Below are 18,216 nucleotides of genomic sequence, written 5' to 3' on the forward strand. Positions count from 1 at the left end.
CCATCTGAGCCACGGCGATGGTCTGCATGATCCAAAGCGGCACAAGCTTTCCTTCCCGGGCGCGGAGAGGCAGCGCTGCCTCGCGAGGGAACCGCACTGGGAGCCAGGCTACCAGAGCCTTTTCCTCGCTCTGACACTGAATTTCTGTGAGCATTTCACCATCTCATAACTGATTCCCATTCCGTCTTTCTTCTCTTTTAATCATAAACTTTTGAAGCAATATAAAATTTCTCTCATCAGTTCTGCACAGAAACAGTCCATCTCAGCTGTGTCCCTCAGTGGGATTGTAACATGAAAAATAATGCTCCCCTCTCTTTAACTACCCCAAAATACTGGGCAGGTGGTTTTGCTGGACTTGTTCTCCAGTGTATTTTTAAGTGGCTACAGTTCTCTGGGAATCTATGGGAGTCAATGAAAAGCTCGACTCTTCTCCTCCAGCGTGTTGTGCTTTACACCTGCCTGAGCAGGAGCGCTGGATGGGAGGTTCTGGTGTCCCCTTGCCAGGCCTCATCCGCCCTTCACGCCAGCTGTCTGAGCTTGCCGCAGCCACGGGGACGCCTGGGCAGCACCCTGCGTGGAGCAGCAAGCTGCTGACGCCCCTGCGACGGCAGTACCACTCGTGGCATTTCCCCGGCTTGAGCAGCGAGCCCTGGAGCCCACCTAAACCCTTGAGCAGAGGCACGAAGACGGAGAGAACCGGGCTACTTACAAAACCAGCGTGTTTTAGTTTCTGAACAGCTGCACTAACACTCTGCTATGAGACTTTTCTACCCAGGTCACACTCAAAGGAGCCACACAACTCGGCTTTCTGATCAGCCAGTGCTAAGACTTCGCTCCCCAGCTTCCCTCTAACACATGTAAACCACGGCCTCCTGCTCCCCGGTGGATGCTGGCCTTGGGATCGCAGAGCGGCAGACACCGGACTTTGGGTGCCAGCTGAGTAAAGAACGATGGACAAGAGGATTTCTGCAGTACCGTGCTTTTTTGCTTCCATTTGTGGCTTGTTTGTCTTCTAGATCTGCCTTCAAGGACTTGGGAAACCAGTTCACAAAGACGTAAAAGCACAGCTGCCACGTAGGATTATGAATGTGGTAGCATTAGGAAGCACACATTAAGTCCTAGCACTTTACTGGCAGGCCATAAAGTTCACAAATTATTTTTCTTTTAACCTGATGCTTAACTCTACCAAGAGGTACCAAGACATTACAAAAATCTAAGATTAAAAGGAAAGGAAAAGTCACCACTCAGTGCAAGTCACAGGCTCTTCAAGCAGCTTTGTAGGTTCAGTTAAGTCCAAACCAATGTTTAGCTACTCTGCTGACAAAATCAGTTTTCCTGCTTTCTAGTTCAGAGTATTTTTACTTCCTCAGTCATGCCTCCGTCACTTGTCTCCAGAGCGTGCCATGGCCCTCCACGGCCACATCCCAAGAAAAAGAAAGACTGTGCGTGGAGAGAGCTCCAGACCTCTACCTCAGCCGCAAAATCTTCCCTCCGAAGACTCGGTCGCCTGCAAGCGGTGCCTCGCGCGCACAGTCAGGGACTTTGTGCGTTCGGGGGCGCAGCTATAGCTGCTGGGTTTCTGGAGCTCAGATGTGCCGGAGCTGCCGTAGGTGCTGCTCAGTTCCTTCCGCTGCCTGCAAAGGGCCAGTTCTCTGCCCTGGTTTCCACTGCTAGGATGTTTTTGAAGGGCTCCCTATCACTTTGAAAGCGTGCTCTCTCCTCAAGCATAAAATGTTGGCACACCCCACCCTGTGGGATTTTATACAGTGAATTGGTCAGATTATTTTGTTTAAAACTATTGTTTCAAATACAATCAGAGATCTCTGGCTCTTGGATCGTGTTCATTTTGGCCTCATTAAAGCTAAAATTCTGACTTGAAGCCCATATAAATATTTGCCCTTGTGAACACTTATTTTGATTCTAATCATATTTATAGAGTTTGGGTTTGATTGCTTTCTTTTTTTTTTTTTTAAGAAGAAAAGTACTAATAAATCAGATTAAATGGATCACTTCGCTATACAGTTTCACCATGAATCTCTGTTCTGCCAAGGAAGATGTTATTGCCAGAATTTTCCTACAACCTCTGTAAACATTTACTTTACTTTCATATAATTGCTTTAAAATATATTTCCCTGTGCAAGCTGACTGTTCTCCATTATTACCCATTAATTTTATTAGCAGGAAGACACTGCGTAATGTTAAGACATGTTAATATTAAGTGGTACACTCACTCTCATTTATTTAAACGGCCCTACCAATCTCAGCAAATTCACTGCTGCACTTCAGAAACAGGCTTGCCTCCATCTCTCAGAGCCTTGCAATGAAGCACTACGAGTTTTAAGAGCTCACCAAGCCTATTCAAATTCAGCTTTTAAACACATACATCACTGACACCAATTTATCCAGGAATCGTGTTTGCATCTTCGCTAATGTATCTGGGGGCAGATTTTGGCGTCAAATTTGGACGAGATGAATGGCTGGCAAATTAATACATGTCTGGTTTATGAAAAGGGAGGTCATGTTTTTCTGAACAAAACCAAAATTCTTTTATGGACTGACGTCAGCTTATGGCCTGACCCTCCCTTAATTCGCATACGTGCTTTAACAAATATACATTTTGCAGGGAGCCAAGTCAGAACGATAATACGGAGCCTTTCAGCTCGGTGTTGCCGGTTCAAAGGGGCGCTCCTCCAGCCTGCTCGTGGCGGCAGGCACCCTCCTCTTTTCACAGCGCGGGCAGCGGGAGCGAGCGGTCGCCGTGACGCGACGCCGCGCTGGAGACGCGCCCGGGCGCTCCGCGGTGTTCCTGGGACACGGGGGAAGGCGAGGGAGGGCCAGGGACAGCAAGCGCCCGCAGAGCGCTCCCAACCTGCACGCAGCCCGGGCGGTTTATGCACGAGGTGGCACGTTCTTCGAGACCACTTATTTGAAAACATTGATGCCAAAATGCATCACGATTATCATGAAGCACCGGATGCCTTGCCAGCTCTTGCAGTAGTCGGGGAATGATTCTGGTGAGACGAGGATAGTCGCAGCGCAACGCTTGCTTTACTGTGGTCAGGACTGAAACACGCTGAAAAAGCTACTGCTACTTCAGCGTAGCTGTTCTGCAAATGCATAAATGACTCTGGTAACCTGGCTTTGGGGCTGAAAATCCAGGGCCTTGCAGAAGACACAAAATCCCAAAACTGAAATGTGACAACTGATATACCACAAATATCTTTCGTCATATGGCGCACACACATCAAGGACTATCTGAGACTCTCCAATACATCACTCAAAATCCTCTATGGTGTCTTTGCTTTGAAAATAATTAAAAAAAAATAAAAAATCTAAGTATGCATTGTCAGAAGACATTCTATTCTTACCGGAGCTTTAGGGAAAGGGGGAAGGAATTTATCACTTTTCATTTTATCAAAGCATTTTTAAAGTAAACTTCAGACATTTTTCTAACTTCACAACAATATTTTGCAGAAAATAAGGTTGCAATCAGTTCAACTTATTACACAGTAACAAAATGTGCTAGTTTTCTTCATTATACCTACATAGTGAAGTTTCTAGTGTTTACTCAATATACAAGTGTATCTATTTTAGAAAAATATTAATAAAGGGCCAGAAGGAAAACAATCAGATCTCGTAACCAGGCCTGTGTATTAAAGGCTCCCAAGACTTCACCCAAACACCCCTGAACCAAATTCAGTAATTTTCGTTGGACAAAAGCATGATATGCTGAAAGGCAGGCACTAAGGAATTGAACGTATCTCTATGAGCATATATCACCTCCTTTGAAAATTGGTTCCAGTAGTAAATTACTCCCACTGTTAAACATTCCTGTATTATTCACTATTTGCAGTCATCTGGCTCCAGCCTGCAGCCGCTGATCCTCCTCGGGCCTTTCTCCGCTGGATTAAAGAGCCCGTTAGAAGCCATCACAGTATTTATATGCCGTAATCAAGTCGTCTCTCAAGCCTTTTGCTGAGAAACTAAACAGATCGAGCCCCTTAAGGCTCTCCCTGTAAGGCACTATCTTTAGCCCTCACATCAGTTTGGGAATTCTTCCCACTCGCGGCCGCTTCCCAGCGCCTTTTTCACCAGGTGGATATCAGAGCGTGTCACGCGCCCCAGCACCGACTTACCAAAGACACACAAAATAACATCTCCCAAGCGTTCCTACCGATCGTGCCTACTTTAGCCACCCGTGGATTTTTTTCCAAGGCTGGCTATTTGCCGGGAGCCGCCCATGCGACGTTGCCTTAGGTGCCCGGCACGGCCGGCGACAGGCGCGGCGGCGCCCCTGGCCCGGGCAGCCGGCCGCCAGCCCTCCCCGCTCCTCCAGGCATCGTCTCGCGGCAGCCCTGCCGAGCGGCCGCGCAGGCAGCGCCGGCGTCCTGCTCGCGCTGCGGTCCACCGTGCCACCAGCCTCCGCGTTAGCCCCTGTTTAATGCTTGCTTGGGGACCGAGAAGCTGCATCTGTTATTTAGCCCCTTCCTCATTCCCTGAAGCGCGCCTTATAGAGCTGATACTGGAATGCAAGCAATAAAAATATAAACCTCAAATTGATATTTTTACTTCTCAAAAGTGTATTTCACCTCAAAGGCTGCAATCAGGCTTGTCTGATCGCATTAATTATACTCTCATTCTTCAATTCCTTCTGTCAGAAAACTTTTTTCTAAGATTTTTTCGCCTTCCTCTGCAAAATGGAAAGTAGTCCACTTTTTAGGATCAGCTGGAAATGTCACCAAGCAAATTCCCTGCTATTGCAGAGCACTGATGATATATTTGACCTCTTCTGCTGCCTTTTCGCATTTCATAACTTATAGTATATGTTGCTTGATTTTTCCCACTCTTTACATTATATATTTGTAATTGCTTACTTTTTTTTTTAACTCTTAAAGTAGGATATGCTTTTAGCCAAAATAATCCTTTTACTTTGCCAAGGAATATTGGCTTTTCAGCCATCTAGGAAAATCTTAGAGATCTTTAACATTTATATCTATCTATATATTTATATATATACACACATATATACATACATTCACATTTGCCCTTATTTTTCTTCAGTTCTGATAAAGCAGAGCTTGCAAATTGGTTACCATGGAAAACACTGGTTGGGACTGGTCCTCTTTTCATCCATCATTGAGGTAATCAGGCTGCGATCTCCCGTTTCTGCGTAAACACTGATTTTTGGCTCACTGATTAATTCCTCTTTAAAAATTAGGCCCAAAATACAGCTATTGTGCACCCAGAGCAAGAAATTTTGAAATAGAAAATCTGGCTGTATATTTAGAAATTTTAATGACGCTTCACTGTGGGTGAACTTAAGGCTCAAAATGACATTCTCCCATAAGTCCTGTTTTTTTTTCCCTCCACATTTTGGAGAAGTAATTAGGAAATTGCTTATTGTGTTTTCCCATTTTATTTATGGCCCACAAAAAACTCCCCACCAGTATCTTCTGCTGGGCTTTGCTTGGTAGCACAGTGATCCATCTGAGTCAAAATTAATCCGTTCTCATTTGACAATTTAATACAAGTAAAGGTCTCTATAATATCCAAATCAATAGACACACATATCATTGGCAAACTAATTTCAGATCCACCTCCTTCCAGATTCCTGTTTTTCCCTAAATATTATCTGAATTCTGTGCAGACCAAAGGCTTTTGATTAACTTGGCGAATGAAATGGTTCGAGTAACCTTAGTACTGATTGCACCATTTCATATAACTTAAAATCCTAGCTACACTGTCAGAAAAGAAAAAGAATAAGCTGTTTAGGATGCTTGAAAGCAGAATTAGATTACCATAGAATTTAACCATTTTTCCAGAGGAAATCCATGTGTGCGTGAGTTACAGCAGCTAGAACTGGGTCATCGTTGCTTTGCTCTCTACTTGCCACCTCATTTTTGCCTATAATTGCCTTCTTTCAGTCTCAGCACCAAGTGACACTAAGTGCATGGAAAGACCTGGTAATCTAGAGATCAAAGAGGGAGGAGAACGAAAGATTTACCTAACCTGAGGGCTGAGGCTCTGATAAATAAGAAAGTCCTATTAAAACCGAGAGCTCTGGAGATCCCAGTAGATCCCTAAAGCCAACAGCTTCCCCATCCTCTTCCTGGCCATGACATGCCGTCAGTTGTTGGGGCCCCGGTGCTAACACATGGTACATTTTGAGCAGGACGCAGCAGAGCAACACGTAATTCCCCACTCGCTCTGAGCACCAGCTTCTCCCCGGCACCTCTCAAAGCCAGTGCTTGGGCGAGAGGTCGCCAGCGCCCGCTGCGTCTCGAGCAACACAGGAGACGAAAACGACCTCACACCCTGCAGAAAGGAGTTCTGTTTTTAAAACGTATAGCACTCCTGGTCTCTTTACGCTGCCAGCCACGAACATGAAATGACCAGTTAATGACTGCCAAAAGTCCAGCTTTCCTGCAAATGCACCCTGCCCCAAAAACTCAGAAACTGGTGCATACGAGTTCAGCAAAGCACTGGAGATGTTTCCATGCCTGAAAGCAGCTTTGCCTGTCAGAGCAAAAAATACGCATGGGAAGCAGCCCCTTTTCAGGGGAGGCAGGTAGCTGGGCGCAGACAAACCGTGTTGTGCATTGCTTTTCTCGGGCTGCACCAACTGGGAAGTTCTCCCAGCGTCGCTGGTATAGTCAGCGGGCTCTCACCGCCTTTCAGACAAGGATGGGTACAGCCAAGCCTGGGCACGGGAACTTTGCCATCGTTTAAACTGACAACATAAGATGGAAAGAAAGACCCAGAACAAGTACAACACCCTGAATAAAAACATTATAGCGGACAGATAATAATGAAATTTTATTGTAGCTAACAACGAATGGGAACCAGCATCTGAACTGAAGCAGAACGAGCGGTGAGCAAATACGACGATGGTGACTGCAGACTTGCTGAACTCATTAAAAGCCGAGACAAGAAAGGTACAGGCACCTGCTGCAAGATTTATGAGCCTGCCTGCGGGAGAAGGTCTGAAGCAAACTAACACTGCCAAAGAGAAGCGAGCGAGAATTAAAACGGTATTACTCAACGCATGTGTAAACAGCGTTCATCAACAAAGCAAGAGGCCATAGCGGTACCGCAGGAAATATCCTAGACGTCGGGTCAGAAAACTCGGTCTCAGCACCTCGCCCTGCACCAGCGATCATGAGGAAAGGACACGCAGCCAACGACTGGACGTCGCTCCCGTGAGTCACGCTTTCCACCTGTGTCCACCGCTGCAGCTAAGAGGCCTTTGCATATTTTTCACCCCCTTGTGCTATCTGTATTTTAGCTGGAAAATCGCAGTTGAGAACAGAAAGGCGGAATAAAAATATGACACGCTTGTGCCAAAGAAACAAATCAGAGGGCCCAAGAAATAAGGCGAAGCAAAAACCAAGTGCTGGGGCAGATAAACATCTGATACTATTTTTAAAACCCAGTTTTCCCAAACCTTCTGTACGTGTTAGCCAGAGAGAAGGCACAAGTTGAAATGAGCGTGGTGTTAATTTTTTCTTTTAATATATGCTCTGATCAAAAATTGAGATGAAATTGCTGTGCTGCAGTTGGGAGGATTCAAAGGGTATTTATTTCCCTTTTTAAGTCGCTAACTAGCCACGCTGTCACCGTGCTCCTCTGCGGGCTCCCGTCACCCTCCGAAACAGCAAGCAACGCGAGATCCTTGTGAGGCCCATCCCTCCTTCGGGCTGTTGCAGAAAATTTTCCCCCAAGTTTTTCCGATGGACCTAGACACCTCCAGCTGACACAGCAACCCTGCTGCAGGGTGTTTGGAGTCCCCACCAACTCTAGCCCTCGTGCTGGCTGAAGCATTACCACCGCCAGAAAAATACAGCACCTGTAACTCTGCACGTCTTGGCTACGTGTTGGTAAATGCCTTGCTCCTAAACATCGCTGCTCTTCTGTTGCCTAGCGTCCCCTTTCCGCAGCTCTCCGCAGCACGTTGGTGGCATCCCCCTCCGGTGGGTTCTTGCCCCTGTTGTCGAAAGACGACTTGTTTTAGTGGGGTGAGACTGGCCAGGTTTCTGGCAAGCGCTTGCAGAGGAGACAGTCCAAGAAGCCAATCTCCTGCCAGCACCAAACCCGCACGGCTTTAACGAGGTCTCTGGGAGAGCCAGCAGTCATCAGCGACTCGTTAAAGACGAGGACGTCCTAGCACGGCTCCTGGTCGCTCCAACTCCCTCGCACGCGGTGTTTGTGAAACCTGCGGCTCGCCAAGATTTAATCTCAGTTCACGTTTCTGCAGTGCTCTGCGCCTGTTCTGTCCCTTTCCTGCTCTGCCTACGAATCGAAGCCCAAACACACTCTTTTATAATGACAGAAGAGAGTTATTCCACTGGGGTCTACGTATACCCTTGTCTAGATAAATATTTAACTGCTGAAAGTTACCTTGTAGTAAACTTTCTGAGCAATAATTATAAAGGTATCGTCTCCAATACGTTCCCGTATAGATTTAGTGTTTAACTGCCAGACGACAGCCACACGGCAAACATGCTCTTGCTCTAGGTCTGACTGAAACCAGGGTGAAAGCCCAGCCTTTTATGAAGAGATTATTATGGCAAAACACCACTTGGTGAAAATGTGTTTCCTCAGGGAAGTCAGAAAGCCTCTGGCATATACTCTTTTTGATCTTATTTGAAAAAATACTTTTCAATTCGTCTGCTAAAGCTTTCCATGCACGCAATAACTTCCAGTGTGTCCAAACGTTCCTTAGCCGCACCTTGCAAACTCGTTAAAATATGGCACTTGTCGCTCATAATCTGCACATCACCGTTCACGTCTGAGGGTGTTCAAATGAAGGACTAGGCAGATCAGAGCTGTTACTACCACTCACCTCTTTTAGCAACACATTTCAGAACCGAGGCAGCAGGGTTTGTCTTAACGGCGTTGGAAAATTATCTCCGAAGCTATGTAACAACCTGAGAAACTGAGTCTTCGGTAATTCTGCTGGAAGCATTTTGGGGCAACGTTAACAGAGGCTTTTGTGAATTAAACACAGCCAGAGATCGCAGGACTCGGGGACGCTTTCCAAACGGGTAAACAGCAAGAGATGCCGGCGGCTCCTGCGGAGCCCAGGACACACGGCACGCGAGCAAAGGACCCCAAAAACGCAGAGAAGGCGGCAAAGGGCCCTGCTCCAGCGCACGGGTTTCCCTTGAAGCCTCCCCCGGGCTCTGCCCGCCCCGAGGCTCCGTGCCCCCGGAGGGGCGAGCTTTGCCCCTACGGGTGAAGTTTACCCCATTAGGAAATGGCTTAGTTGCCACTTCACGGCTCTGAAATGGTGCTTTTTCCCCAAGCAGAGGTCATCAGAAACCTCGTGCCCTACACTCCAAAACGGGAGGCAAACAGCCAGGTGAAAAAAAGCAGAAAAACAAAACCAGAGTTCTGAAACAAGATGACCAAATCCCAGACTGAAATTCTGCCCAGGGAGGGAACAACCCCCCCGGCGACGCTGCACGCCCAGGCGCGACGGCACCGGCGGAGCGCTGCGTGTCGGCTCCAGCTAAGCCTGCGGGATGTCTGCAGCAACCGCGGACCGACGTCCTTTGCACGGCCTTCTGAGCACACCACAGCTTTTGGTGACGGAGGGAAGCGCCGGGTCACTGCGGAGACAGTGCTGGGTAAGAGCCGGGGCTATCGCTACCCCTCCTTGCCCTTCCGAGCCCCGGCGGCGCTGGCAGGCCTCGGGAAAGCGGGGTTTCCGTCGCCTCTCTGCACTTCTCACGTCCGAGGGCCGCGGTGAGCTCCCGCCAGCGTCCGTCCTCGCCGGCACCGGCCGCGCGCTGCCAAGGTGACCTCCACCCCACGCAGCCCGTCCGGCTCCGGAAGGCCTACGGCTTCGCTCCCTGCTTCGCGGCGGCTGCGTTCAGCAGCCGAGCTGCTAGGCAGCCGCTCCGCGCTGCGAGCCCGTAGCACGCTCCCTCGGGGAGGGAAGGGAGGAGCATCTGGAGATCCAAATGGCCTCTGCAGGAGTCAGCAGAGGAGCCCACCACCGAAAACCTCTCTTTTTGTGAACACCCATAAACTGCAGGCTGTGCTACAGCAGAGAAAAAAACAAAACAAAACAGGATGACCAGTATGAAAATGAAATGAATACAAAAATAAGGCAAGGAGACAGCCGTCTGTCCAGGCTCCGCTCATGTTAACGGGACGGGACCATTGCACTTAGGAAGTGATGAAGAACACAGGGAGCAGCAGGAGAAAAATAAAATAAATCTGCAAGATGAGGCACTGCGGTCCAATCTGCAGACCTGGAAAGGCCTAACGACAGCTCAGCAATGAGAGATTTGGCTTTTTCCTCTGAAGGATGATCTCGGGGATAAAAGAATGGCCAAAAGATTGTCCCAGTTTTCAAAACAATGAAACTACGCAAGAAAAGAGGACACCTGTACCAGCACCACTGTGTTTGCACAAGGGTCCTTAAAGTAAAAACAAAGCAAAAAAGCCTCCATTCTGTCAGAAACAAATGCTACTCAAGGAAGAAGAAGCACGGGGCTGGTTTTGGAAGGTATTTTAACATGGCAGTCATGATGTAAAACTTCATTCAAACCAGTGCTGAGAAGATCAAAACAGAACTGAGGCAAAGAGAAGAAATGTGGCAGGGAGAGTTAAGGGAATTAACATAGTTAATAGGAAGAATACAGAATAAATTAGCTATGATAGCTAATTTATCTTCAAGAAGCACATTTTTATAGAGGCTTACTTGAATGATCAGATGAGCAGATTTCAACTCTCTGCAGATAAACGCACTCACACTGGATCTCGTTATGCTGCCGTCTCTACGTTAAGTTATGAAGAGGAATGACAGCAAGTCCTTTTTGTCAGCAGCACGGCAAAGCAAAGGAGGTTTGTCCGGTCACCGGCGCTAGCCACAAGCTGTGTTGCTCCGGACAAGCCACTCAGCTCCGTCTCCGCATGAGAGCCAGGAGCTCTCAGCTCACAGAGAAAACGAGCTCTGCAGCACCACAGGTTGGAGGCAGGAGGTGCAAAAATACTTCAGACAGACAGAAGCATTTGAAGAACACTTAGGATAAGCATGAGGAAAGCAGAAAGTGAGTTTTCCTCCTTGTTTCATCCCTTTACAATTTTTTGACCGCTGATATTTCATAGTTTCCCCCCGCTACAGGACACGGATGCACACGTAGGTGCTGCGCCAGGTGGGGTTTCCTTCCTGAAGGAGGTGCCAAGAGCCCTGGGGCAGGGCATGAGAGCCAAAATAACCGTCACAGGCACTTTAAAATGCTTCTGGATAAAACAAAGGAGAAATCTTTTTGATGAAAAAAGCTCATCCAGACCTCCAAAGAGAGTCAGGTGTTCAAGACAAATATTCTGCCGTTAGAGCGGATGAACACTGGAGTCCATTTGCTTCAGTAATCAAGATGCCACCTACTATCTTTGCTCATATTTTTCTCTTATCTCTCCCTTTTCAGAGAGGAACTCTGGTTAATGATATGTCACATCATATCAGTGTCTATTGCAGACTACAGTGCGTGCACAGAGCATGCTGTACCTAAGCTGCAGGGTGCAATTCCACATCAAAACAGCCGCAAGAGCGTCGCTTGGCAGCATGTCCCCTTGCAGAGAGAAGCTTACGCCTCTGCCCACCAGTGGCAGGGTTTGGCCGCGGATGACAGCAAATTAAACAGCAAAGCACTGTTTGGAGATGCTATAATGTCTTAGATACCTCCTTTATATTCATGCTGGCAAGAATCACTTGTTTTTCCTATTTCTCCAACTTTCTGAGAACATATCGCTCGTTTTTTGGACAGCGCTGAAGGTGCTGTGCATTTCAAAGGACTAACCTGTGCCTGCTCTCAAGAAGACAGCTTCATTTCATGGCTGCAAAACGTCCATGGGCTGCCAGAGATCACCAGCTTCGCATAGAAGCCAGGTTAAATAAACGGTTCATGAATGTCACATCATGCTCACGTTAGTTCACTTTAGCTACATGGTTTATCTGTTGTACCATTTAGTATTATCTTGCCTGTGCGGTAAATAATTTACTCTCCTCTTTCCATAGAGGACTTCCAGTAGCACAGCACGCATGGAAAACCACCACGACTGACAAAAATCTAGCTTGCAAGAGAGTTCTTGCACTTCTTGAGTATGAATAAGTTATGTCCTGCTCACGGGAACATGCTGTAACTACAGTATTTAGCTGCCACAGCATTCAGTATCAGATCATCTGCAGAGTAAATAATTCATCTGTTTATTTCCGTAGGGGACATCGTACGAGTGAACCTGAATGGCAGCTGATTACACGCACAGTATGTACAGCCCTAGAAAGGATCTGAGCGCGCCGTGCGACAGGAGCCCTGCTTGCTGCCGCTGCCGCTGGGCTGAGGGGCCGAGGCACTCCACTCCCCAGCTTTCGCTGGGGCAGCAGCACTGCCACGGCTTCCCGCTGCCTTCGCCAACCTACCTGCTGGCCAGCTTTTCCTCACAGTTTCCGATGAGCCTGTTAGTGCCGGACTCAGGAGTTGTCACTAAGGGTGAAGTTTGGTTATGCTGCATTTGACTTTCAAAATCACCTTAAGGCTCCTCAAGGGAGCTTAGAAAAGCCATTCGGATGCCTCTATGGCACCGGAAACAAATTTTTCCTGGTATTAGTCAAATATCAGTTAGGTAAACTTTCCCCACACAATAATTTCATGCATAATAGTTCTTTGTGGCACTCCTACCTTACCAGGGCTGCACAAGCCAGGACACTCGACTGCAGGGCAGCAATCCTCACTGCTACCGCGAACCAAGGACTCACCAGGGCTCGTTGCTCTTTTATCAGGGACACCCTCAGCCTCTCCGATTCTTGGGGTTTCCAGGTATGACTCCTGTCTTTGCCACTGTTTCCTCATCCCACAAGGAGGCCCTGAGCCTTAACTAGTATTTTTAAAGCACTTTGACTGAAAGATTATAGCTACAGCTTACGGACTTGCCTGCTACTCCTTTTGCATTTGATTGGCAATACGTTTTTGCATCTCCTTTTTTCTGAGCATCCGCCTCCATGCCATACTGGCTCACCCGGAGAAGTACTTCATTCCAAGAAGTCTCCCTAAAAACAGCAGACTGGTCCCATCCAAAGGTAGCTCACCCTAAGGATCAGGTCCCCACAGCACTCCTCCTGCCTTAAGCGCTCCCAAGAGAAGCCCTTGCAGCTGTTCATAAGCTGATGGGAATTAAGAGGATCAGAATCTGTTGCTAAATAAGCTAATTCATCCAGTTTCTAAACTTTACACGTGGCTGTATTGCTTATGTAACATCACACAAAAAGGTGCAGTTAGGTTAGTTCGGTTATTACTGTACCCCAGCTGAGGATTCGCCATCCGTCTAGTGCAGCTCCTTTGAACCGCTACAGGAACGCAAAGCATTCACGCGTTTTGTGTAGCTTCCTAGCGTATTGGTATTGACTGAAGAGCATCAATTTGAACCGTGAATTCAGAGAGATCTACTTTCTTCTCACTGCAATTACACCATTCAATTGAATTCAATTAAGCTACAGCTGTTTATGCCAGTGTAATTAGGAGAAGAGTCTAGCCTGATAAGATGCCCCATGACTAGAAGACGCAGTGCTCAGACTGCACTTTGCATCATGATGTACAGGGAGCCTCGTCTCCTCAATCCACCAGTCTTACCGGCTCTGCACAGGCAGCTGCGAAAAAAATGCAGTTGTTTGGAGACTTCAGAATTTTTCTTTCACCTCCATAAGCAGCAAAACTGCATTTTATACAGGAACGGAAATTAATGGTCCTGCCAAGTTTATTTTACAGACGTTCTGTGCTTTTACATAATACGAAGGTCCATGTTGGCTTTAGAAAATTCTAGTGCCTTTTTGTTGCAAGTCATCTCAGTTTATATTAACTCTATGAAAACGTCTGCCACTGCATGCACTTGGGAAGACGTTTTGTTGAATATATTATTAGTTTCAGAATCATACTGTGAAAATTTTGCTTTAGAGCAAGATGAATTACACTTTGAATAACTGTAAAGCTGTGCAGTTTGCAAACAGGATGGTTTCTCCTGTTACTTAATCTATAAATTACTTGTGGAACCTGGGCACAAGTGTGCCCAGAGGTGCTAATCAAAGCGGATACTGTGCAAAAATTATGCCAGAGTGCTCTAGGAAGAAAATTCTACTTCTCGAAGAAGCTTACATATGAGAATAGGAAGTAGAGCCGAGTCAACCTTTTTATTTCAATTTTAATGGTTGCCTGGTCAGGTTATTAGAAATATTTTGTTCTACCTGAAATGAAACATTAAGTTTTCATTTTTTGATCAAAGATTTCCTTGCATTTAAGCATTCCCCAAACTGAATTATAAAGATACATTTTATTTATATATTCTCAGCCCCTACCCCTACTTATATGAGATTCCCAAAAGAATCTGCTTACCAAATTCAAACTAAATGTGGAAACAGCTTTGCTTATCCCCAAATGCTTTTTATGATCCCACTTTCAAAGAAAATTTATTGTTTAGGGGAAAAAAAGTTTGCTCTGCTATAGGGCCTTCAATATACCTGTGCAGACTATAATGGTGAGCAGATCTCAGTACCAATTCCTTGTATCATCACTAGGTGGGCAGGGATTAGCAAGTGTTATTGGGCAGCCGGAATATTTTGTTAAAACCTGAACAGGAAAAGGGGGATCTCCATCACGAAAATCCTACACCCCGATAAAGACAACGGAGATAAGGAAGGCAGTGGCCTGTTACTGATTTGCCCTTTTTCTAGGGGGACCCGGTCTCGGTGAGCTTGCCCATCGCACAGGGCAGGCCCCACAGTGCAGCCAGAACCCCCCGAAAATCCAGCCTCGTGGCTAACCAAAAGCCTCTCCTTGGGCTGCTCTGCGGAGCAACCCGAGATCATTTGCAATCATACGGTTTATGCCTGCAGTAAATCACTTCCTCACAGAGTCACCTCCGAAAGGCAAGCTAAAGAATTTGTCCTTGGAATTTCTCCTTTCCAAACCAATCTTGAAAAGAGATGTATTGATGTCGATGCCAAGGTTTAGCCCCATTTCCTCAGTGTTTTGGTGGACGACTCCTCGGAGCCTCGGTTCTCCCTGCTTTTCCCTCTCCCTGGAAAAACCCTTTCAACAGCTCAGGGCAGGAAGGACGAAGCGCCTTCAAAACGCTGCCCCCCAGGCCAGCTCCTGCCCCGAGGAAGGGGGGACACCCCGGGGACGCCCACGGCCAGCCGCTCGGTGCCTTTCGGATCCGTCTGTGTTTCTCGTAGCCCCGAACCGCAGACTGGCGGCGCCCCGGGGCCTTTCGGGGCGAGGGGTTGCGTTAAGAGACTGAATTTGCAGGCAAAGCAGCTCATCTTTGGCGAAGCAGTTATTCTGCATTGCCACACACACACATTTTAAATTACCGGGGCTGACACTCTTGTGCGACGGCTTTCAGTTTTCTGGCAGGTCTATACTCTCACACCGGGAAAGTTAAATTTATAGAGAAGACAGAAATAAAAGGTGAGAAAGAGTCTGCACGTTTCCCTCAAACATAGAAATTATTCGCTACTACCAAAGACTCGCGAGCGGCACCGCGGCTCGCAGCACTCCCCGGCACTCTGGTCTTGGCAGTGTCTACCGAGCTCAGTGACAAGACACTCTTCTCCCACCGGCTTGCAATTTTTTTTCATTTTTTTTTTGCCAGATGGCTGCTTCTTTAATAAAAATTAAAAAAAAATCTGAAAAGCTAACAGCAAAAATAACAAGCATCAGCACAGAACACATCAAGAATGAAAAAAAAATCAATTTTTTTTTTTTTGGTCTTATAAGAGCATGTCTTAGGAGCACTAGTAATAGGAGCTGCTCTTCTCTCCCAGGATGACTTTTTCTCCTCATCTCACGTGACCTGATGTGAGACTTATTTGACTGTGATATTTGGCTAGAGAGCGAGCGAGAAAAGGAACCTTTGTCTGCTATTTTTAAAAGCAAGAATTCTGAGCAGAGAACAGACGATTAAAGCGCTCTATATAGCAACGGTAGGCGAGCGGCTGTCTCCCTGGCAACGACAGCGTTCACATGAATAAAATCTTACGTTTACACAAAAGTCTGGAGGTTCAGGTCCCCAAAATGCCAAAAGCAGCTGAGCCTGGTATATCACACAATATTGTTATTTCGTTCGTAATTATCAGACGTGAAACATGCTAATATTCAGGTTATCTATTCTATTTACAGCTGAGGTTTCTCTTTTCCTGTTGGTATCTTAGACAAACATAACGCTTCTGGAACTGTGGCTCTAAATACATCATTTTTCCAAAGCATAGTGTTAACTGTGCAGCCTGATACATTTATTACTTAAAAATTTCTAAACTGATCCATTACATTAAGAAATAACATTATTTGGTTTTCTTTATTGCCACAAGGCGTATTTATATTAACTACATTAGATGTTCACATAATTTTGCCTCATTTCTGAAAAAAACATACAAATTTAATGTTGTGTAACTTTGGAGAAACGATGCCATCAGGCCCTTTAGAGAACTCCAGCCGGAGAGGGGCTTCCTTTCGGCAGAAATACATGGGTTTAGGCTTCTGGGCCAACTGCTTTGCTCATACTTTAAATCAAACCGTGTGCATCCGTAGCTTCATTACGGCAAAAGGAAGTACGTGCCCGCGAACGGGAATCAATAGAAACCGCTAGTTGCTGGAGCTGCAAATACCTCTATTTCAGTCAAAACGCAGTCCAGAGGCGCCTCAGGCTGCACGGCCTCAGGCTCTCGGGTCACCCCGCGCGTGCCGACGGCAGCTGGATTAGCAGGTGTTTTGGGGCAAATCCAGGGGATGCCCCGCTGCCACGCACGGCTACGCGGGAGGGAGGGAGAGCGAGCACGGCGGGCAGCTCTCCGGAGACGCTGTCTCTGCAAAAAGTTCCCACTGCTCCAACCCTCCAGTGACCGGCTCTAAATGAGAAGGAAATTAATTGTATGGTATGGGCTGCGCACAGGTGCATACTTGCTCCGAGCATTTTAACCCAGGGAAAGACAATTCCCTATCACACTAATCATCTTGCACAAATTATGCTGTATTTTCCTTTAATTATAAGGTGGGGAAAAAATTTGAAAAGCTCCACTAAATTTTCAAAGATATACATTTGACAGCAAAAGAAATGTAATTAGTAGTGTGGTCCCTGGCAACCTGACAATAATCATTTGAGAGGTTTACTTTGAGTACTTAGTTACAGAGGATCTTTCAGAATACGCTAGTTTAATTCCTAGGTGGTGCCTAAAAGATAGCAAGCCAAGTAATTCCCCTGCCATTGCCAGGGAAAGACACACCAATTAATAAGGAACTTGAACTAACAGTAGTAAGATCATACCTCAAAATTAGGAAAATCAAGTTCAGCTTTGAAAGACTGGTTAGAAACCACAGTAATATATATTAATTAAATGAAATGGAGTTAAAACTTACAATAGTGTAAAAGATAATATAGAAAAGTAGCTATAGGAGAATACAGGCAAGATGACTAAGCATATCCTCCTTTTAACTAGAAAACCAGTGAATTCTAGAGAGCATTTGTAAAATGATAGATGCAGGCTTGAAGTGACTTAAGCGTAGCCTCAAGTCCTAGGTTTGTTCACCCGAGTTTTTCAATTAATTGTAACCTAACGACCCGTATGAAAAAGCTGCACCACTGCTTTTAAATCTCCGCGTGACCAGGCTTTGCACGAAGGCTTTGGCAGGGCTTCAGTCCAGCTGGCCGCAGGCCCCTTTTCCCGGGGGACCGCGAGGCTTTGGAGGCTGAACTCGTCCCCCTCGGGCTACCACCCGAAGCACCAGCTTTGCAGCGCCCCGACCGCAAGGGCTGCAGCAGCCTCACGGCAGGCGGAGAGGGTGAACAGTCAAGACGAAGTCAAAGCAAATGCTTCAGACTGGCATTTTCTGCTCCAAAAGCATTTACGAAGCAGTTTTCCTGTTCACAGATAGCTGGCAATAAACAGGAAAAAACGCGTAATGGACTGTTTGCCCCGAGCCGCTCGCCGGGTCGGGGGCACAGGCTCTACCATGCTTGCACGTCTGCAGGCCCCGCGCGCCGGGTGCGAGCCCGTGGCGGCTGCGAGCTGACCGCCCGACGCGGTGGATGCTCCGCCGCCTCAGCGGGCCTGGGTGAGGGCCAGGGCCTGACGAATTCGAGGCAATGGAAGTTTTCCTGCTGATTTCCAAGGGTGGCAGCGCATAGCCCTGCTGAACCCGGGACTAAGCAGGTTGATCC

The 18,216-nt window shown here is 47.0% G+C and overlaps 1 protein-coding gene across 4 annotated transcripts in view; it reads right to left on the bottom strand.

Moving 5' to 3' along the window:
- The window catches only part of PHYHIPL (phytanoyl-CoA 2-hydroxylase interacting protein like), a 133,947-nt gene that overhangs the window by 77,064 nt on the left and 38,667 nt on the right, over positions 1-18,216 (bottom strand). Inside the window, exon 1 of one of the 4 annotated variants that reach the window (XM_067299791.1) lies at positions 7,847-7,854. The exons of the other annotated variants lie outside the window; for them this stretch is intronic. The gene's annotated coding sequence lies outside the window, so the exon portion shown is untranslated. Of the gene's footprint in view, positions 1-7,846; positions 7,855-18,216 lie in introns of those variants that run through there. 4 annotated transcript variants of the gene reach the window in all.

Source organism: Apteryx mantelli, chromosome 7 (genome assembly GCF_036417845.1).
Source record: "Apteryx mantelli isolate bAptMan1 chromosome 7, bAptMan1.hap1, whole genome shotgun sequence".
In the NCBI taxonomy this organism is placed as follows: domain Eukaryota; kingdom Metazoa; phylum Chordata; class Aves; order Apterygiformes; family Apterygidae; genus Apteryx; species Apteryx mantelli.